A 22,661-nucleotide genomic window follows, 5' to 3' on the forward strand; every position below is an offset into this window, starting at 1 on the left:
ATACTTCATAATAAACTGTTTATTTTTTCCCATATAAATGAGTGTGAACCATTAAGCTTTCAACAACAGCACCTAAAATAATGAGGAGGAACACATTTTTATAATGAGGATAATTGTAATTGCAGAATTTTCCAAGTGATGCACTAAATTTTATCTCAGCTGTAAGATTGGACTTTCTATAAAATAGATGCTTTAGTTTATCTTTTTGTTATTAAGCTTATTACCAAAGTCACTGAGTGAAGTTTGGTGACCTACATTTTCCAGATCAAACCGAGCAAAGCTTCTTCTACCTTTGGAATCCTTGAGTCCTTACAAGAATCATGTGCCTCATCATTGAAATCCAGTGCTGTTTGTTTGTTTGTTTTTTATATCCTTTTTTTTTTCTCTCCTACCTAATATGATATTTGTAATGAATGTACTGTAAGAAGTATTTATAATGATCAAACAAGAATCAAAACCTGCAAAGACAAGCCCTGGGCATCCAGGAAAGGGCAGTTCACCCTGCTAGCTTCTTCCCTAGTCAGAAAATACCCCACTGTGTCCTCTGTGTCCACCCAAAGGAAATGTTAATACTGGTATTTTTCTGGGATTTAGCACAGAAGATACATTAACTGCAATTTTCTTATAACTTGGAATGTCATTTTCTTCCTTGCTCATTTCTCTGCAGTAGCCACAGGAACAAGGCTGTCTATTAGGCAGGGGCATCACAACAATCAGCAAATGGGAAGACAATTAGAAATAATTTCCTCAAGCCTCAGCACTCGCTCCCTTCTTTAGAGCTCGGTTTATGCAGGGTTGAGAACAGCCGCAGGTCTCCTTCAGCCTCCTGCTATCCTTTCAATTAGCCAGCAAAGCTCCTGAGGTACGTGGGTGGTTATCCTCAGAGGTGCAATGAATTTGACTTCTTGTATGCATTTCTAAGTATATGTTTGATTTCCCTTCTGAGGTCAGGGCACGAAAGTGATCATACGGCATTCGGTGCTTCCAATTAGTAGCCTTTCTGTTCCACAATCCAGCATCAAAGCCTAATGAATGACCCTCCAGGACTTGGTGAATTGCCAGAAAAAGGAGCAAGCCTTCTCTGTTCACTCCAGAAGGAATTTCTTCTCTCTCCATTTTCCTCAGCTTTTAGGAACATGGATGCACAGGGCTTAGCTGCTCAGCGTGGCAGACAGATTAGTTTGTTCATATATCAATTTACCAAAGCAAACAGAAGAGCTTTCTAGAGAAGGACTACGTGAGAGAGGCAAGGAGGTGATGAAAAAACCCTAAGTGATGATTCATAAAATGATGTGATTGTTTATGTAAGGGCTTCCACCCCCCACACCTGTCTACCCACTGCAGTTCAAACAAGCTTTTACTTTGAACCAACTCGTTACATAAAATATGCATCAGAACCCAAGGAAGCATTTGCTTAATTAACTGTCACCAGGCTAAGACAAAAAGAAAATGCCTCTTCTATCAAAATACGCTAAAAATAAAGGATGATACCACAACAAAGTGGTTGTGTCAAGGATCTGAGCTTTTGCACAGAGCTCTCCTGAATGTAGATTTGCTTTTTCTGTTTGACTGCATTTGCTGTGGTGTAGAACAGTCAAAGTACAGCACCAAGGCCCCAGGCAAGCAATGTTCACTTCCACCAGACACCAGCATGGCACACCACGATTAGCACTTCCACAGTCAGGGCGTAGCAGTTTGGACTGCTAATGTGGTTTTGAGTTGCCACTTGTGGTACATGCAGTAGTCTGAGAGTTGTCTCCTTTAATGTCACTTTTAAATGTTTAATAATCAGACTGTGATGAGTGGCCTAGATGTTTTATCTCCCTCCTCACAGCGAAGGATCCCATTAGTGAATTCAGTTATTTCAGGAGGACCAGGCTTCCTTGCTTGAGTCCAGCTGCAGTTTAGCACAGAGTCCATTTCTGTCCACACTTTATGCCCCTAAGGTGTCACAAGGGTCCATTTTTCAACCATCAGAGAGGACAAGTTGCCAAATGTTCTGCTTGAAGTGTCCCCAGCAGCTCTAAGAAACACCAACAATTTGCTTCCCTGCTGCTCTGGTTGTGCAGGAACTCACTTCACTGATTCATGGCTATATTTTAATGCATGGCTATATTTTAAATGCAAATGTGGGTGGGTTTTTTTTCCCCTCCAGGAGGGCACCCATTTCTACTTGTCTAACTGAAGAAAAAAATAATTTAAATCAACAGAGCTTTAAAGCCAGTTAAATAGAGCTTGTAGGTGTGTCTCATAAGATGCCACTCCAAGACTTCAGGAAAATTCTGCTACTTACATAAATTACACTAAATTACTGCTATACTATGTGATTCTTCTCACCACTCTCCCATTTGTCCTATAAATAAAATGTTGCATGTGACTGGATGCCAGTGAGAATTGCTCTCATGCCATAAGAATCTTCTTTCCCCTACTTATTGCTATGCCCAGGCTGTTCCAGAATTGTAGCTGTAGAGCTGGAGAAATGACTTGGGACAGGTTCTGAAGGACCTACCTGAAATTCATGGCACATTCTTCACTGATTCCTAAAAATGAAACACATACAGCAAGGCAAGTGATGTTGCACTGGTGAGGAAAGTACTGCCAAGTTGAGAGCACCCAGTGCACGTTGTGGCTGGGATGCACTGAGCTGAGGTGTCTCAGTCAGTGCCTTGGGTTTGGGGGCCTTTTCTGTGTGCTGGCTCTTCCTGGTGCAGTTACCCTGGGTTTTGCTTCCGTCTTTTCCTGGGCTGTCAACACAAACCCAAATGCTTGAGTGACTCACATTGGAGGGAACGAGGCAGAGGTACTTTGCCATGGGTACTTTTAAGGGCTAGACTAAGAGTTCTGTTCCATCTTGGATTGCTTTGTTTTTTTCATGATTGTATGCTATGAACATCTTGTGATAAAATAGTTGCATTTTTACCTGGGACCTGCTTCAAACATGGTGGGATTTTTTTTGTTTGGTTTTGTTTTGTTTAATATGCGTTCATCTCAGGCCAACTAACTAGTTGTTAATCCATTTTAACTTCACTTAAGGTAAAAGGAGTATCCCTGTGTAGCGTAATATTAGGTAAAGCTGCTTCAGACTATCTGCTATTGATAAACCAGCATTTATTTTTCTCATAAGACCAAAGTTTGGAAGGCAGTGGGGTGCAGTAAGAATCCATGCACTATATGTCAGATGTCATGGATCCACTCACACCCAGGTCCTTTAGGTCTCCCTCTCTGTTAGGGGAGCTCATGATATTGCGGATAGAGGACAACATGAAAACCAAGCTGGGCAGAACAGCAGACAGTGTTGCGTTACAGGTATGATGAAAAGAGCATGGGGAGGGAGAGGCCTCTGCTGTGGCTTCTGGTTCATCTCAAGCTTGGGCATGGGCAGGTGAAGGTTCTCCTGCCGCAGCCAGGTGCGTGCCTGGCTAAGTGCTTAGTCACATATTGGTGATGCTTTTGAACAGGAGCACATTTCCATTATTGACTTTCATTTTTATTGTTTAAGCAAATACAAATGATGCTGTTGTATTCCTTCAAAACAGAAGCATGATTAGATAAGTCCTGAGAAATTCAAACATATTTATGTGTGCTCGTGAGCAAACAAGGAGTTACCCTAAGCCTAGGGAAGGCATTGCCATTCTTTGTCAATTTTCTGTAGGTTGTATATATCTGCTTTACTCTGTTGTTTCCCCCAAATGATTGTTACCTTAGCAACTGCCAAGTTGCCTACATAGGCTTTCTCTGAGAAGCAAAGCATAACAAAATAGGGTACTAATATTTAAGGAGTCACTGGAAACGTAGTGGAATCTGTGGATATTTGATTCTTATCAATAATCACCTTCTTTTGTTCTTTCATGATTTCTGAAACAACTTTTATCAACTAGGCAGTCGTAGCATCTGTTGCTCTTCTTCCATCTTCCTGACTCTCACAAAAAAATACTGTTTAATTTATAATAAGGATGATGAATCACTGAGCAGTCAGTGACGTGCATGCATTGTGTTGGGATTACTCTGGAATGGGTAAATGGGTGCCAAGGCTCAGAGTGCCAGAGGACTCATATTCCCCAGTTGTGTCCATCTGAGATCGGTTTTGATTTGCATGCATGCTATAATAATTGTTGTGGATTGGCACCTTGGAATAAAATTAATGATTTTCACCCTGTTGCTTACCCCTCAGATGAGATTTTTGGGGTAAAATTTAAGACAAGTAGTAGAAAAACTAACTGCTGTACTATGAGTCTTTTACCGTCTTTTCCTGCACACGAGTGCTAACAGTAAATGAATAGGAAAGCCAACGTCCTATGCAGTAAATGAATATATGTAATTTTTGCCCATTGTGTTTGTTAAATGTTGGTGAATATACATTAAGCAATCTTCTCTCTGAAGAAATACATGTCGATAAGAGATGTTGCAGGAGCACATTTCAAGGTTTAGTTCAAAGCAGCCTATCAGAGAGGTCAGCCTTTATACTGGTTTTCCAGGTGATTTCCTGAGATTCAGTGAGACAAGTGATTTATCCAAGGTCACACAGCAAGTTATTGGTTAAGCCAAGACTGTAAGATCCCATGATGCTCCTGTTTCACAACATTTTGCTTTGTTTGCATGTACTATTCAGGTGCTGAAGTGCCAGCACAGCCATCTTCAAGCCGAACATTATTAATAGCAATGAATTCTTTTCTGCCCAGAGCCGTCAGGTGGTTTTTGTTTGCTTGTTTGTTTTTTAAACTTCAAATCTCTTGCTAGATCTGCTTTTAGCTCAACACTTGACTGGGAAAAAAAATCAATTCCCTCAGTTTAAATAACCTGGTGAATACACAGTGTGGGAAATATTTCTTTACTCATTTCATTCTAAATCCACCAGACACCACTTCTGAAGGACGCTGTACCTGTAATACAAATTGTGAGCCACTGAGAAGAAATAGGCATCAGGAAATTACACCAAGTGGAATGAGTTTAATTTGAAAATGATTTCAGATTGGATTTCTTATCCAATCTAAGAGCATTAACTTCAGTCAATTTTCTGGAAGACAGCCACATAACCACATCATTGGTCCTCCTAGATAACCGCATCCTGGGACTGCTGCAACATTTACCTGCAGTATTTACCATCACGCAGGTCAATAAGGAAGCAGGAAAGGGTAAGCCTTTTAGTTTTGAACCTGTTTGAGTCACAGTCATCCAATCATATGTTGGCCAAGGGAGGGGGAGAAAACATGAAGTAAAAGAAGAGGAAAAAAGGTATTAACATTCAAATCTTCACTGCCATATTACTTTCTCTGACAGATTGCCCTGTCATAGGCAAAAAGTCAAAATCACCATTTTAATAAGAGCATTGTGAAGAATTTGTTCCCCTTTCCTTCAGGTGAAAGAGAATTGAGACCCCCATTTCTCACAATACCACAGCATTCCAAAATAACGGCAACCATAGTTTTATTTTATTGAACAACAATTTCATAGTGATAGCAATCCTGTTATGCCCTATTCTCTTTCAGTCTTCTTGCTCTGGTCTTTTGCAAGTATTATTTATATAAAATATATTTTTGCAAATATTTGAAAGATATATATATATTCACTTGGCAAAACCACAGTAGTAAAACCACTTCACATTTTTTTTCTTTCAGTTCTCATCTGGAAGAGACAGTGTTAAATACAGAAATCCACACAATAATAGAATGGCTTGAGCTGGAAGGGAGCTCAAGGATCATCAAGCTCCAGCCTCCCAGCCACAGACCACGTGTTATATTATTTCCCATTCTTTACCAACAGCCTCTAAAAGCTGGCTCTTAAAGTGAGAGGTAAAAGGCAAAAGCTGGATCCTAATGTATGCTGGGCTAGCCAGTTTTGTTGGGTAGACAATAGCAAGAGGCCACAGTACCGTGCTAATGCAGTGCTTAACCTTGCTGACAAACTCATTAGCATGCTCATGCATGCTGTGTTGTTTCTCACTCCTCTGTCTGATAAAGACATTGAAAAATAAAAATACTGTCATTGTACAGAAGAGCCAGCCCACTTTGCTAGCCAAGCTCTGGTTTATTTGTAGTCAGTCTCACTTAGGTTTTCCTTTTGTTCAGCTAGACACAAATAGTCTTGATTTTTATTTTCTACCTCCCGTTTTTAAGTTCTTCTTGGAAATAATTAAAATATAGTGCTTAAGAGTCTGTAAGCTAGGAAGTACCAGACTTATGAATGGGAAGCTTCAGAATAAATTAGTTAATCTTTGGCATTCATACTGCTCGTGGTGAGGATGGTAACAGCTGCCTAAGGGTTAATATTAGCCAAACTTTTCAGAACGTTTAATTACAGACCATGCTGGAGCTGAAGAATACATTTGTATTCTTATTAATCTAAATAACAGATGACCTAAGCCCCATGACAGCAGTATGTTTAATAGAAGTGGGTCTAAATGATAGCTCCTGAAATGAGAGGTGCTAGTCTTAAGTCACTGTTATCATCACTACAGACCTTCTCTTAGGGCACTGTGCTTCTGGGAGAGGCTAAATATTCTATATTGTGCAGTCTGCATTAGGCTGAATTCAGAAAAGCTCAGGTGCTGTCTCTTCATGTGTTCTTCTTTGTTACATCTATCGAGCATCATGATGCAGGTAATGGCAGCTGCCTGTTGTGTAGGGGCTTGTTGTGGGAAGGAACTTGGAGCAAGTAGCTGTGCATTCAGTGATCTCAAGCACCCAGTTAAGTAGCTCTTTCAGAAGGAAGTAGATCCTCTCAGTGACATAGTCAGGACTTTTCTATTGCCTGTCTTTGACTTCATTGTAGTTTATATCTATAGCAACTTGGAAGAAAAGGCATGACAGCAGAACAACTTTAACTTAAGCCAACAGCAAAAATCAATCCAGATCATTTCACATAGGGAAAACAGTACTGGAGGAAAAAGTTGACTTTGTATTTTGGAAGTTTGAGAAAAGTTAGATGGTGATAAAGATGCTCTTTGGAAAGCAAGCCATCCCAAAGTCATTGGTCTTCATTTTGATCAAAGGGGCATGAGGCTCAGCAGCAGCTGCCCTGTGTCAGGAGAAGATCTGCCAGTTCAGCCCTGGCAGAACCGGCTGTCAGATCAGTGCTAAGGGATTAAAAACTTAAAAGCAATATGAACACTTATGGGCTTTCTCTGGGGCTCATGGTTTCAAGGGGAAGACAGGCTTAAGTTGATTCTGGATGGTGATGATGTCACATTTCATGTCAGACATGACTTTAGCATCTGAACTTTTGTATACAGTATTTTCTTTTCACTTTCTGTTAACATACTGAAAGAGATTAAAAAGGAAAAAAAAAAAAATGGGACTAGGCAAATAAATGATAAGGTATGGGTACAATGCTGTAATGGGATTTATTACCTGAGTCTGTTGATGCACACAGCAGTTGGTGGTTTTCTCTTTCTCTCTAAAGCCTTGACTGAAGAACTGCAGTTAAAGGCACCTCAGGCAATCTTCCTAATCTCTACCAAAGCCAGGCATTAAATCTGAGGTGTAAGGGCCCAAAAGGGCACAGTGCCCTTGACAATGTAATTATAGAATCATTGAATGGTTTAGGTTGAAGGGAATTTAAAGCTAATCCAGCTCCATCCCCACTGCCATGGGCAGCGTTGCCCCCCATCAGATCAGGGTGCCATCCAGCCTGGCCTTGATCACCTCCAAGGACGGGGACACCCACAGTCTCTCTGGGCAGCCTGTGCCAGGATCTCACAACCCTCTGAATAAAAAATTTCTTCCTAACATCTAACCTAAATTTTCCTTCTTTTAGTTTAAAGACATTCCCACTTGTCCTGACAGACCATGAAGCAGTGAGGATTGGCTATTCTATGTGGCCAAGTGGGCTGACAGTTCCTCCCCGTAGGGCTATCTGCTGTGGTTCCCACACAGCTGACTGCACTGGCCAGGAGGCTCAGGCAGCAGAGGGCTGGGCTAAGAAGCCCATGGATATGGAGCTAGAGCATTAACACTGGGATCCCAAGCGTTCCCTGTGTTGCACATAACTGCAGCAGTGTGCTTCCAAAGGAAGGGAGGAGGAGTACAAGAGTTAGTCACTCCAGCTATTGCAGCAAGGGTGGAAACAAGCAAAAACAGACATCTTGTTGTGTTTATTTTAAATCACTGCTACATGCCAGTACCAGCAAGTATACTGCATATAAGGCTACAACAAAGCCATGTCATCACATGAAATTCATGTGACGATCTCTGTGGTGAGGTCAGCAAATTCAGGTGAATTTTCTGCTTTGCAGACAGCTGAAAAAGCTGGTGGCAGTTGGGGTAGGAGGGGTTTATTGCTGCTGCTTTTGTAGAAGTCTCCTTGTCTGCACCACATTAGCAGAGAAAAGCGAGAAACCAATTCTCAGCCAAGGGTTTATTTTGTGCGTACACATTCATGCATTTCAATCTGCTAAACATTTCAGCTTTCTGCTCCCCTTTCTAAATCTTCCACGTTACAATATGGTTATGATATGACAGGCGAGATGTGATTATTACATTTTACCTCTGTTGCCTCCTCTCCAAAAGACTTGTGAAATGAGACCCTACATAGGTGAGCGATCTGCGTGCTTGATATTTTCATTCAATAAATGGAAAAAGGAAAAACAAAATGAAAACAGAGGAAATTGTGATTCATGAAATCTCTTTGTTCTGTTGATCCTGCACACTGACTAGTAAGTACTTCTCACACGTTGAGAAAAACCACTTCTCAGTCCGTGTGTCTTCAGATATGTAGCACTTGTGTTGCAGGAGTGAGACGTCACGTAGGAGCTGGATGTTCCCCCAGCTCCCAGTACTGCTGTTACTGCCTGTGCAATTCCCAAGAGCAGTACTGTGTCTTTCCACAGTATGGTGGGGAATTTTTCCATCTCTGCTTCTGCCTTGCCATTGGTGGAGTAGCAAAGGGAGGGAGCAGATTCTGTGCTGGAAGCAGTGCTGGAACTGGGTTGTCTGAAGCAGAACTGGGGAATTACAGTAGCCAGAGACCTGAACCCAAGTTTTGCTCTGTAGAAATGGTTTCCAGGGTCAATTTGCAGCCAGGAATATTCAAGAATTACTGTTAAGGCAGGAAATAGTGCAGTAGATATATTTTTTTTCCCCCTACAACTACACTGAAATCCATATTCTCCCTGGCTATCAAAACTTGATCAGAATCCATACTTTCCCTGCAAACTTTATTTCCAGTAACTCTTCCCTTACGTAACCACACATCTTTCTTTTTAACCTATACTTGTTCCCCTGCTGATAGTATCTCACTGAATTATGCCTCGGTTCTGTGTTTGTGGTATTATCAGCTCTTTTTAATGAGGATGGCTGAGGCTACAGATCTGCTGACTCAAGCTGCAGTGAAACATGAGGGCATGATGGCAGGCCTTTATTCTATGGCCGGTTCACATTCATTTGCCAGAGCAAGATCTCACCCAGGTCAGCGTGTGGCAATCAGGCACAGAAGGCCTTCCTTTAAATATCATCCAAACACAAACCACATAACGCTAAGTTATGAGAGCCCTTGGGGAATCTTATTATCCTCTGAGCTTGAAAACTATCATTTCTATTCCACTGTTAAGAGGAAGAGGAAACTTTATTTCCTAGCAGCTGCTGGGAATGTAGAGAGATGCTGTGGCTTTTGGTCTAAGGTTATGCTCACATCAATCATAGTTTCTCTGAGAAAAACAGGATAAGGGCAGCCCTGCCAGTAGCCTGTTCTGGAAAAAGCTTCTTTGTCTTTGACCAACCTTTTATAGTTTGGAGCAATCTGTTTATTGCTCGTGATCCTGAGCAAAATCAGCATTTGCAATACAATAAGCATTGATCAGTGAGTGATGGAAAGTCACCTGTATCTCTTCTTGCACTGCAAGATGGAATCTATCTATTATTCATTTAATGTCTTCCCAACTAGCTCTAATCTGCCTACCTCTAAACACTGCTTATTGATGTGTTTCACAAAAATACATTTGTTAAATGTGAGGGGAAGAAAAGTCATACTCCACAAGTATTTCCATAATCAGATAGGATGCTGATAGGAACCTGGAGTGCTATTTATATATGTGTAAAGGTACTCAGTTACATCACACTGTAAAATTAACAATTACAACAACAACACGAGTATTATCAGAGCAGTCAAATATTTTCCTGGTTAAAGAAATATGGCAGTGCATAAATGGTTCTGAACATATTGAAGTGGCAGACTTAGCAGTTGCAATATTTTTTGTTCTGTATGATGATAAACAGAGCTGCAGTATCAACACTTCTCCTTCTGATGGAGAAGGATTTGTTTCTTCTAAGGCTGCTGCCTCCATCACCTTAGTCTGAAAAAAAAAAAGGAAGAAAAAAATATTCTCGAGTAGTCCTGAATGCTTTCAAGATTAAAGTCAGCAAGATGAATGAGCCCAGAAAAACCACCATAACATGTGAACTTACTGCTTCCATACTTCAAAATAGGAATGAATCCTGAATAACTGGAGGTGACCAAAAAAAGAGTAAAATGGAGATCAGAAATGTGGTTGGTTGGTTGCTTGTTTGTTTTATATCATTTACATCTGAATGATTCATATAGCTTCTTTCCTAATGAGAAATTCGTAGAATAGAAAGAATTGGTCTTTCTGTAACACATTTGTTCATATGTATGTAGCTCTATATGTAGTATTCAATAGCCAGCAACAAGTTCTGAAGGTCTACTCTGTACTAACTCACTGACTCACATTTGGTTTTCCTTTTAGGCTTTATAGATCTCTTGCAAGCATTGCTCCTGGGAGTAAGTCAAACAGCTTAAAGAAACCAAAGAAACATGACTGAAGCAAAGATTACTAAGAGGAGATGAGAGATCCAGAACACCATGGTGTTTTAGAGCCCCAAGCCCAGGACTGAGGTTAGTTTTGAGCTATGTTTTGAGATATCTGATCACAGTCCAGAAGAATTTTAGAAGACTAACCTTCGAAAACTTGGTGCAGGACACTGAAATTGGTCTCCTTAGGACAAACCACTGGTCCAATTATTGTAGGATATTTTACATGGCTAGCAGTAAAATGACAAGATATAAATCTTTCGAAGACAACCATTAGAGATAATTGAGAAATAGATGATACAAGGAATGATGAAGTCACTCGCTGATACTGAATTCACATTCATCTGTCTCATCAAGATCTATAATTATATGAAATTACAAATTAAGTGTACTTTCATTAGGCTCACGTAAAAGGAAATGGCTTTTCTAATGATACGAGTAAATCTGCACTGGAGGCCCCTCAGTATCTCAGCCAAATCTTTTCTGGCAGCTTAAAAGGGGCCCCTTTACCTTTTTAAAGTGAACCAGAAGAGCTGAACCCCACGCTAAGTTTGAAACTACATTAAGCAGAACTAATTATGCTGAACCCTCACCTCAGCCTATCTCATGTTTTCTTTCTGCCTCCAGGGCTCCTGGGCCACATTTGTAACATACATTGAGGCTGCTGTAGGATAGAACCCTTGTTTCACCCTCTTGAGCTCAGTCTAGGTTAAGAAAAGGTGGATTGTGTACTTGTGTACTTCAGGAAACTGCACTCATGGAGAATTATCCTCTGGGGCTTATAGCAGCATCTGAGAGCTGCATACAGTGAGGAGAGCTGAGAAGGAAATGAATGAGCAACATTAGTAGAGAGATTATTAAAGTGGTATTCAGAAAGCAAGGAATTTAAGGGGTTGTAGTTTAGTTACTGGCTTCACTGGAGTCAGGGTTTCCAAGAAAACTCAGTCAGTTAAAATAAAATGAGTCATTATGTTAGCAAGGTTATTGTAGATTTAAAAGAATGGCACATTGTATCAGATGTCTCATATTTGTCTCATGTCTAAGGAAAAGTGTGCTTTCTTAGGTATTTTAACTGTAGGCTGTGATAATGAGAAGAAAAAAAGAAAGGAAAAAGGAATAGGATATTTATGAAGCTGTTATGTCAGTGTGCTCTGATTATATCTTTCACACAGCTTTAAAATACTTTCTTTTGGAATTTACTCTGAAATAAAACAAATATCATAGATGTGGAATCCTTTAATACGCAGAGATATCATAGGCAAGCAAGGGTCTCTCAATGGTTGATGAAATCAAATATGTATCGGACATCATTCTAATGCCATTAAAATAGAGTTTTATAAAAGATGACTTAAAAATAATCCCTTTGGATCGATTCGCTGGAAAGATCCCATTTGCCACACCCTCCTCAGGTTGCATCATGCCGCTCATTCTCTTCCTGTAATCCTACCGCTCTCCTGTGTACTGCGGTTAAACAAAATGGAGGATTACTGAAAGCGAAGAGCTAAAACCAAAAAGGCAATTTGCAAATATGAACCAAATCAGGGGAGGTGTTGGATATGAACTTACTTCAGCTGAGGAAATATTCACTTTTTCTGTTTTCTAAAAGAAGAGTAGCATTGTGAAGATAAGCAAACGTCGAGATATGAAAGGACAAAGGAAAAAGAGGAGTGTGTCCTCCTAGTCCTCAAACAGAACATAAGGAATATTGTCAATATTTAAACCCTCTTTTTCTTGCTGCTAGGAACAGAGTGCTATCAGCAGTCAATCTGGAAACAAGGCATTTCATTTTCAGCAAAAACCAAGGACTTTTCCCTTCCAAAATAGCAAAATTGGTCTGTGCAAATATGCTTTGCTCTCAGCAGCGTGCAGATGAGCAGCAGGCAGCTTCTTGTTTCTGTGTACCGTATCTGAGAAGCCCATCATTTATTAATAACTCTGTTGACAGAGTCACCTGGAGCCCCTTCATTTTCCCTGCTTGTTTTAAATCCAGATTTAACCAGTGGTCTCTCCAAATTTGGATTCTGTGTTCTCCTGAAGAATTCATATTTAGGGCTTATTTTTTTGCAGCTTTTCCCTAGCAGAATTAGTTTTCTTTTTCATCTCTTTCACCTCCTCTGGAAAGACATTTATCTTTTTCCTCTCTGAGGAAGGGAAAGAGCAACACAGGGTAGAGATAAGTGCCCTGACCTTCTCCTGTGAGGGCCTTTCCTCTGTCTCTGCTCAGAGACCAGAAGAGCTGGGCAGCAGAAGGGAGAGAGAAAGTCCCATTCTCCCACTGCTTCAGGAATATAAGGAAAAGATAAAATGTGGAAGGTATCCTTAAGAACTTTGCAGAATTTAAGATCTTATTCATCATATAATGTGTGTTTAAAGCCAAAACATTCTTAAAAAAAAAAATCAATTTAAACTTATAAGGCAGGGGAAGCTGATAACTGCTACTTTTACCTAGTTAGAATACGTAACTGTGATGTGTTTTTATCCCAGCACATTATGGAGGAGGTATCTTTCATAAACTTTCTTTTCCTCGGTCTGCCAGTGAGTTTGCCCCACATAAATGTCAGGGCCAGAACACTTTATGAAGGATTAGCCAACTTTATTTCTTTCTTTATTTATTTAGTACCCAAACTTCAACCACCTAATGAGTGATTCCAGTCAGCTCTTTATCATTTAAGGATAGCATTAATTTTATGACTGAAAATGTTTTAAGTGTTGGCAAACTGTCCCAGATCAAGAGCTCCTTTTATACTTTAATTATACTTGCGATTGATACTTGGGTGGCTGATTCTTTGTTCCATAGTCTGTTTTTAATATCTTATTCAGTATCAGAATTTGTATCAATAGAAGCAGTAACTCAGAAAGGAAAAATGCTGTAGACAAACCAGTGTAAGAATTGATTACTGCCTTTCCATATACTCTCCCCAAACTGCACATAGTCTCCATGAGATGTGTAGAGGTCCACGGGAATTCAGACACAATTGCTCTTACCCAGAAGCATTTTTTCCTGGACAAGTTCATGTTTGCTGCGGCAGAGCAATATAACAGGTTGGTGGAAGTAGGTGGGATGAGAATCGAAGTTTTATGAGACACATGGGCATTGCGTGTAGCATTTCTGACCAGGGTCAGGACAGGATGGATGTCAGCTCTTCACCTCACCTGTCTTGCTAGGTCATTAGCTGTCAAATCTATCATAGTCTATGAAATCATTTCAGTAAAACAGCTCCAGCCTCTACTTAGGACATAAGCAGAATTTGAACTGAATCTCATCTGAGGTTTGTCTGTGGCTCATCCTTCAGCTGATTAAGAAAAAGGAAAAAAAGACCAAGAAAAAGCATTACTTGTACATTTCTTAATTGTATCTCTAATTTTTTCCTTGGGCTTTTTTGTGTTGTTTTTTTTTTTTTTTTCCCCTTCGTCCAGTCTCCCCCATTTTCAGGGACATTCCAAGCCAATAAAAACAAAACCATCACAGCTGCTCAGGGCTGAATAGGAAACGTGTTCTTCAAGTGAATCAACTAAGCTAGCACTGAAGGAATCCTGGCTTTTCCAGAGGTTTCCACTTCAGTAACCATCTGCCTAATATTCCAGATTTACTTCTCTCAGATTTACTGTGTCAGAAGTCATTCTTTTTTAACTCTACTCTTTTTTCTTATTTAAGTCATAGTATCTTCAGGGAGGAAATTCTTACTTTGTGTCCATACAGTGTAAGTTTCAGCTTGGTTTGTGGGCATTGGATTTAGTGTATTTAGATTAAACTGCTGGGAAGTACATGTGCAAATGTTTGTTTTAAATGAGCTTTTTTGCTTTCAAATCAAAGTCAAACTTCCTCAAGGATTAAATTGTATATTTCTAAATAGGCTAAATTGTTGTTCTAAATATTGAACAACACTAAAAACCAAATGAAGAACAAAAGTCCTGGAGATGTCAGGGCAGCTCCAAACTGATTTCCAGGTCTTTAAATTCTGCCGATTCATCCAGCTCTGGTTGAGGTTTATATGATATTGGAGAGAGACAAGAGAACACACTGATCCATTTGTACATGAATCTGATAAGACTGATGAGCACAGTTAAGTCCTTCACTGTGTCTTAATCTCATTCATAGGAGTTCTCATTTGGCTGGTTGCAATCAAACAGAGCACCAGGCAAAGTACCTCTGAATTTCTTTACTCAACCAATACCACATTTAATTATTTCTTTTGGATCTGACACCTTCCACAGAAGAGGTTTTGCTCCCTTAGTTCTCAGTGCTGCCAGGAGCTGGCATTTCCTCTGCGGTTCTTTTCCAAATCCTTTACAGAGCTCTGGAATTTTATAGTCCCATTCTGAAAGATGACCTGGGCACTGTGCTTAGCATTATAGATCTGCAAGACTTGGCTGTGTTGTCTTAAACAATTAATTTCTTCTCTTTGTCCCCATCACCCCCACTTGCCCTTTTCCAGCTCTGCATTGAAATAAATCAATATCCTGTTTTGTGTGAAATATCACAAAATGCAAACAATCTGATTCAGGAAAATGATTCAGAAAAAGGATCGGGGTTTAATCATGAGATAAATCTTTCTGTTTTAAAAATGCCTTAAAAAAGAAAAAAAGAAGGGAAACATGATTATTTTCTTGGCCGTGAGGCAACTTGGACTCTGCTGCTCTGTGCAAGTGAGAACATTGTCTGATTCCATGATGGAAAAATGGGATCCATTAGCTGCTTTGTCCAGTCTGAAATAGGAGAATGAAGAACTCTTCACTATATTCATCCTCTGTGTTTATCACTGAAACAAAGCACAGACCTGGCACAGAACTGCTTTTGATAATGCACTTTATTTTTCCTTTCCTCTGGTTTTAGACTTTCACAGTAAGTTGGCATAGTTATACAGAAGACTATAACCTTGCATTATTTCGATTTCTGATTAAAATCAGAGGCAGTGTGCTTTACTGTATTAACAGTTTTCATCCACACCTCTCTAGACAATGACCATATCTACCAGCTCCAGCTGCTAATTGCCAAAGACATGTAAACGTTCCCTAGCTGTGCATGCCTTGGATCCACAATATCACAATAATAACACTGCGCCTACAGAGAGTTGCCTATAGTTCTAACATGCACTTGGTGATGCCATACAGATTAGTGACCGATGCCTATGTATTTCCTTGGTTTTATTTAAGAAAAGAAAACCCTAAAGCTGATGATCTAAATGAAGATATGAGACACTAATGGTATCATTTCAGGTGAAGCCAAGCACTTACTTGCTGTGGTTATGATAACTCTATTTGTCTCTAGCAATGTGAAAGGCAGAAGTATTGAAATCTACTTAATATTTATGAAGAGTTCTGAAGTAAGTTTTATTTGTCATCTCAGTGTTTTACTGAACAAAGACAGATTTGGAAGAATTTTCTGAATGTGGATTTCTGAGATTCATTTGGAAAATTCCTGTCAAGATACAAAAACTGAAGGACTCTGTCAGCTGGAAAGCGAAAGAAGTTTTAGCCTGTGGTTAAAAAGGAAAGCCAAGAAATCAATCACGATTGTTAAAAGTTGCTGCAGGAAAGCACCACATATGACAAAGGAAAGGACATACTCAGAATACATCACTGAAAAAAAAGAGCAGAACATCTTAGGGAGGATGTGATGTTCCCCAGTTCTTATTCTGTTGCAGAATGGGAACAAAGCAATGACAAACGGGAAGCATTTAGGTCACCTCAAGCACACAGAAGGAAATTTAACAAGAGAGAATTTGAAAAAGTAAATAAGATGCATTTCACAATTAGAGCTAAACAAATGACAAAATGAAGTTACATATCAGGATAATAAAGTGCCTTCTGAGATGGCATGACCCTTAGGTATAAAATTGGAAGACTCTAGATATGTCACTGCTCTCGGTGCAGCCAGAAATGATGAGGAGAATCACCCCCGCAAGAAAAAAAGGGGAAAAAATAAATGGGAAATTAAATTTCATCTTTCCTGTGAAGGGCTTTTCATATTTAGATGCATGTCTCAGCCTCTCCCAAGCGATGACAGTCAAAGTGCCTCCTGTGTAGGTCTGACTGCTTTCCTGCCAGATGGAGCACCCTCGCTTCCTCAGCTGGATTTCTGCACAGAAGGGACTTCCAGCAGCTTCTCCCCCACCCCATTTTCAGTGAATTTGATCAGTGTAGGCAGACCACCAGCTGTGGGTTTTCAGGAACACGTCCTTCTTTTAAATCTGATTTTCCTTGTCCCAGACAAATGCTGATATATACACTGATGTGTTGGCCCCTTCTCTTGATACATCTGTCTCTTCTTGCATTGACTGACTTCCTTCTGCAGCGGCATTGTTCCTTCCAGTTCCCTCTGTTCATGTGCTAGCTATTGTCCTTGTGCCTTTTGGAGACTTTCTATCTTGAGTACTCAGGATTACAGAGGCTGTTTGGAACGACAAGCATTTTTGCCAAGTGCTTCAAAGCTGAGCATTGTAGGTTCATTTCCCAGCCATATACAATGGCTTGGTTTATGTATTCCAAGGAGGATTTTAAGGAATTCAAGAGGGATCTAACACAGCTAAGGTGATTAGACAAGGTGACGACATGTAAGTCATTTGAGAGGATTAAAAACGCAATCCGAACTGTAATGAAAGGAGTTTTAACTAAATTGTCTCTTTCAAAGAACCAAGTCTCATCATGGTGACTGACTCCACAAAGATGTCAGCATCATGCAGTACGAGGCACATAACAATGCCGTCATGACCACTGGCTTTCTATGCTTATTTGTTTCAGTGAAGGGCTTTTCTGTGAGGGAATCAAATACTATCAAATCCAACTTTCCCTTTTTTCCCTGCAAGTAACCATGTGGCAGCAGAGCTAGAAATCCTTGACAAATAATTGTTAGATTACTACAGGATTTAGGCAGAGAAATTCAGTTGGCAGACTCTTAAGTGATGAGCATCAACACGCTCTATTTGCTTCAGTGAGACTATGCATGTGAAGTATCATAGAAAACAGGTATGTAGGCTGGTAAATATGGATTTACCATCATTGCAAAAATAAAATCTATTTAGAGAGCTGGAGGAGTTGCCTCACTTAAGCTTCGTCATTTTAATCTTACCGTGTTTATCTAGATTATTAACTTGTAGAAAAACATTGAAAAGGGCAGTCTCACAACAAACACAGTGACTGGGACAGTGACTTTAAGGACTGGATCTTTCTTTGAAGATTGCATGTCTTTCTTTCTGTTTCAGGCAAAAATTACTGTACTACAGAATTACGCCCTGGAACGTTCTACATTAAAGTTAACCTCAGGAACTGTAAAATATTGACATTTACAATAAAGATACAATGAAAAAAAAATAAATCAATTTAATGTTTATGATAGAGAAAATGTCATCAAGTGCATATTTTTACCTTAATGCATTACAGATACAGAGATATTCAAAGAAAGCAACAAATTTCAATCAACCCATCTTATTACACGGTATTCTTTGCCTGAAGACAGCAATAAGGCAAGCACATCAGAGACGTTGTGGGTTTTTTTAATATTGGTTGTATATCTGAATAAGAGCAAAGAGCAGCCCAGCTCTGTAAAGTTCTGATGACTCTTTTTAACTTTCTTAACTTTTCAAGTATCTGTACACAGTAACCTGACTCAGTAGCATCTCAAGGCAGTAATGAATGCTTTGATTCAAACTGAATTGAAATGAATGGTAAATTCAATGAAATCAAGTTAACCTCAATGGTATTTTAATCAGATCCAAAATCCTGGCAGGTAATGGCTGCCAGCCAGACTGCAGGACTACACCATCCTTAGGCTGATTTAAGGCATCAGAGTCAGAACACACAAACTAAAATACTCTTAGGGGACAGTTGTTTCCATTTAACTACAACTAGCTGGAAAACAGGGGGAACATCTTTGCAACTTTCGAGTACCCGTTTTTATCTCATTTATCCGAGTGGAACAGCACGAGGCTGAGTTGCAGAAATCCTTATTTTCACCAGCATTAGTAAGATCAAGATTTCGTTATGCAAATAAAGGAAATCTGACATTTGGAGCTTTCCAAAGAGCAGTCAGTCAGCCACAGCCTCGTGACAGCTTTTATATACGTGCAGCTAATGAATGGTGGAAAATGATTACAGCGAGGACATAGAAATAAGCACGGGTACTGTAGCAATAAATAAAAGCTCATATAAATCAGTGGCGTTTTATTGACTTCAGTTCTGCCGGCCTGATTTAAATCAAGTCCAGATTTGGGCCCAGGGCCGTGCACTGAAATCTCTGGGCCTGAATCCTGATGTCTTGACTGGCAAGTTTTTCTTAAATTTCACAATAACATCTCTAGAGCTGATGTAAAAACGATGTATTTTTATAAACTTGCACTCCATTTTGAAGAGACCTCCCGTGCCTGTTTGTGAGAGTGGCAGTTAGACTCAAAAGGATCATGGAGCCTAGCGATCTCCATCACCTGCTCTGGGTGCTCATTAACCTTCCCATCACACCATTCTGCAGCACAGCAGATGTGAGGGGTGGGAAGGCAGGGAGCAGAGAGAACAACCTCGGAGCCAGGCCTGGGGGGTCTGTGCTTTGCCTCAGTCATGTGCACTAATCAAACCTAATGAGGGTGCACACCTGGCAGGGCAGGGGGGTATATAACAGCATCTCGGGGGCTGCTTTCAGTTTCTGTGTGAGGACTTGGTCTGGCTACATGTTCTATGGAATCTTCTTATCCCCAGATTGAAGCAAAAAAGGTATTGTTCCTTATTTGGTTTAAAAATTACATGGATATAAGTAAGTTTTTGAGGGTGTGGGGCTGGGTGGACTTAGTCAATTTGTTTTGTATGGGGGGATGATTTACTTAAGAAAGAAAAAGAGTTTGTGTCAAGAGAGCGTGAAACTTCTGGGTTTTCTTAGCTTTGTGGTTTTGGTGGGGCTTTTGGAGAGGAAGAAATTTGGCAATCACTATTACCATTTTAATCCACCAGTAAATGTTTTACTTTCAATTGGGTGTAGGGAATTGTGTGAAGAAGTAGCCTTGTATGAGTTCCAAGCACAGCTGTGTTCTCAAAAAGAAAGAAGGAAAGGTCTTTACAGGGTTGCTGAGGTGTTGCCTTGGTATTTTGTTTTTCATTTTTCCTGCTGCTTCATTGCTGTTTTAATCTGTTGAATTTGCTTGGCCAGTTGTGGTAGTCTTGTACATTGCTTTGTGCAAATGCTTGTGTGGCTTTTTGTTTGGATGAGCCCATCTTTCTAAAATATTTTTGCATTTCTTCAAATGCAATGGAAGGTACTAAACTACAGCTTTTGTTGTTTGCTCTGAGCAAGTCTGAGTGCCTTTTGCTAAAGCTACAAGGCAATGGTCAGACACTTATAATTAGTTGCACCTGAGCCTGTGGCCAGACCCAGGGCAGCTGCATGTGCTGAGCTCTGTGTCTTGTGAGTCTGCTCTGCTCCTGTGTGTAGGCAAACTGACTTGATTCTTGTGCTCAGGGCTCTGTATCTAATGTTCTTGAGTGGTTTGTTTGCTTTGTAATTAATGGAATTAATGCCGTGCTTTGGATTAGGGTCAAAACCTCACGGCGTCAGTGTCGCTAACTGCTGTTCCCATCTGAATCCTTCCCAGGAGTAGTTGTGTGTCACTTGTGATGTAGCCCTTCAGGTCTCAATACAAGCAGCAAGCTTTTACTTAGCTTATTTGCTCTGTATTGGAGAAGCACAAAGAGCATTGTACTATCTTCTGCAGGTCAGTCACTGAGGTGCTTTGTTTGGATCTGCCTGCACCCTCACAGACACAGTTTCATTTGTTTCCCTTATTTCCTCTCCTATGTGAAGCTGTAAAAATACAAAGTAGATACAAATAGATGGAAAGTAACTATTGAATTCAGGAATAAAATATGTTAATTGATGCGTTTGGCTCAGTTGTGCTGAAATACTTTGGTGTAAGATTGCCCTCAGGGTTCTAAAAAGAAGGTGCCCTTTACGTTTAGGGTAAAGCTTTATTTGGCCATTTCCTAAGCCCTTAAGTAAAAAGCGTTAAAGAAGAAATGAGCAAAAGTCAATGACATCTAGCAGAATTGATCAATTAATCCCAAATTATATGGTGTAGGCATGGATGTACGTGATCAGTGTTTCAGCTGTGAGGGAGGGAGCAGTCAAAGGTAATAGTCTAAAATACAAATGAGAAGCAGTAGGATGTACAGCAAGGGATTGGTTCAGCCAACTTGGACACAACAGTACAGTAAGTGTAAAAGCCCTTCAGACCCCCTGGAGTGGGGAGGTGGGACAGCTCCATGGGACCCCAGGGCTTGGGGGGAGGTGTCAGTACTTTGCAGGTGGGCAGCCTGTGATAGGGATAAGTGGAGGTAGCATTGAGAGGTGCTTCCTTCCATATTGTGGTGGTCACTGTGGGACATAATGGTGTTACTTGGCTGGATTGAATAAATAGTTTGGAGCTGGGGTCTAACATTAAAGTAGGCTTTTGGGGGGGGCGGGGGGGGAAAGCAGGGGAAAAGATCTCCTAGCTCTGATGTACAGAAATAGACTTAAGTTGTGGCTTTGTTTAGAGCATGCTCTGAGCTCAAGGATAATGTCAGTTCTGGTGACAGCAGTCACCGTGCTATAAAAAAGGTGATGCAGCGACACCAGGTTGCCAATGCTCTTAATTTATCACCTTGATAGATCAGGTCTGCTGTGTTTTAAGAGCTGCAGTCTTGTGTTAGTGTGAAAGCTTTGTTGTTCCCTGAAAATAGGATTTCTGCCAGGTGTGTGTGGCACTTTACACTCTGAGGTGTAAAGAACTTCACAGCTGCTGTAGGATTGTGGCTCAGAAAGGCATCTTGCTGCCATGGTGTCATTAATTTACATGAGCGTGGGTTCACCCTGTCTGAGTTGAGACAGATTTAATTCAGAAACTGAGCTGTGCTGTGTGTGCATAAGAGGTCTGGAGATCATTCAGATGGGCTCTGAAGGATTTGTTATTTATCATCTTCTATCTGGACAATAATTTATTTTAGAGACCTTCCCTTAGAAAGTCCTTCTGTTTCATGTTCAAAAGTACAAATACTTATGGAAGTACTTTAAAATATTTTTATATTGCATTTCTATATAAATGAGGGCATAAAGAATTGCTATGAGAAATGTACCAAAGAACAATCTGAGTATCTGTCCTTCTAAAAAGCTGTGGTTTGACTGGATGTTTAACAGGCTGCCTCCAGCAGGAATGTACCATTGCTATGCACAGGCTGAGACAGCTAAAAGCCGGAGCTGCTGTGATTTACTGCACTTACATGTGCAGGGCTTTTCCCTTTATTGTCAAATGGGTTGGTTTAATTTGGCAGTTGTTGATGGGATCTTGGCTAATTTGTCTTGTTAAATCAATGCTCCTTTTCTCGTTAAATTTCAGGTGAAGCCTGAAATTCAAAGCAAGGTAAGACTTAAAGTACCTAAACTGGTTTTCATTGACTGCTATATCCAAGAACCGTGTCAATATTGGGTCCAATCCTGTTCTCGATTAAGTGATGATGGGGCAGAGCATGCCTTCATTGTTTGTTGATAATAGGAAATTGAGATGAGTGACTGTTAACATTAGGAAGAATGTTGCCAGTAGGTTTGAGGGAGGTGATCCTTTTTCTCTGCTCAGTACTAGTGAGGCCACATCTGGAGTGCTGTGTCCAGTTCTGGGCTCCCTAGTACAAGATATATGGATGTATTGGTGAGAGCCCAGTGAAGGGCTGTGAAGATGACTGAGACAGAAGCACCTCTTGCACAAGGGGATACTAAAGGAAGAATCACAGGGGGAAATCTTCTTAATGTGTGTATGTAAATAACTGAGAGGAATATGTAGAGTGAACTGAGGTAGGCAATGAAGTGGAGCACAAGAAGTTTCATCTGAATGTAAAGAAATATGCTCTTACTGCAAGGGTGACTGAATGCTGAAGCTGATGGCCTG

General features: G+C 40.3%; 1 long non-coding RNA gene across 2 annotated transcripts in view; it reads left to right on the plus strand.

Moving 5' to 3' along the window:
• Positions 1 to 22,661, plus strand: part of LOC107315543 — a 212,171-nt gene that overhangs the window by 172,656 nt on the left and 16,854 nt on the right. For both annotated transcript variants that reach the window (XR_001555957.2, XR_001555956.2), the window contains exon 4: positions 10,697 to 10,845. This is a non-coding gene — a long non-coding RNA (uncharacterized LOC107315543). The remainder of the gene's footprint in view (positions 1 to 10,696; positions 10,846 to 22,661) is intronic.

Source organism: Coturnix japonica, chromosome 6, assembly GCF_001577835.2.
Source record: "Coturnix japonica isolate 7356 chromosome 6, Coturnix japonica 2.1, whole genome shotgun sequence".
Taxonomy (NCBI): Eukaryota; Metazoa; Chordata; class Aves; order Galliformes; family Phasianidae; genus Coturnix; species Coturnix japonica.